Consider the following 726-nt stretch of genomic DNA (forward strand, 5'->3'; position numbering starts at 1 on the left):
GTGGAAACAAGCTTCCATGGATTTATATATCATATATCCTAAAAAAAAGTATTTTTTTTGTAACTCTGCATTGCAACAGAACGTAATCTAAACTCTACAATTAAACATTATGATTTATAAATCTCAATGCTAAATCAATGATAAAAAAATCTGTTTTGTATGGGATAACAGATTGATACAGAAACAGATATTTAACATAACCACTCAAAACCAATGTCAGTGACTTTTAGTGCGTTCAAGCTACATATTTGATCAGTACATGCAATCTGTGGGATTCAAACCCATGACCTCTGTGTTACTATAGCACCATACTCTACCAATGGAGAAATGTAAAACCTAACTAAAAGCTGCTTATAGCTTCCAAGCAACTTAACTTATAAAAAAATCTGCATTTTCCAATGCTCATCCAACTAGAATTCAGAGTGGAAACTATTTGTTTTACAAAAGCAATGTGAAGACTTGATTCAGACAGGATGATAAACTAATGGTCATCCTCTAGTGAGACACAGAGAGCAAAAGGAGAAATATGAGAAAGCACAATGCCCAACATACCCTGTTAAGTTCAGAAAAGCAGAGAGAGAGAGAGAGGGAATAGAGGTCAAAGTGAGGGCAGTTCAAAGCCCAGGGGAAATGAGCCACAGGCCGTGGGCGTTGAGAACGAGTGGGCTACCTGTTCTGTTCTGCTGAAGCCGATGTCATTACGGTCTGGGCACACAGATCTGACAG

Source organism: Sinocyclocheilus grahami, unplaced genomic scaffold (genome assembly GCF_001515645.1).
Source record: "Sinocyclocheilus grahami isolate Dianchi unplaced genomic scaffold, SAMN03320097.WGS_v1.1 scaffold974.1, whole genome shotgun sequence".
NCBI classification, from domain to species: domain Eukaryota; kingdom Metazoa; phylum Chordata; class Actinopteri; order Cypriniformes; family Cyprinidae; genus Sinocyclocheilus; species Sinocyclocheilus grahami.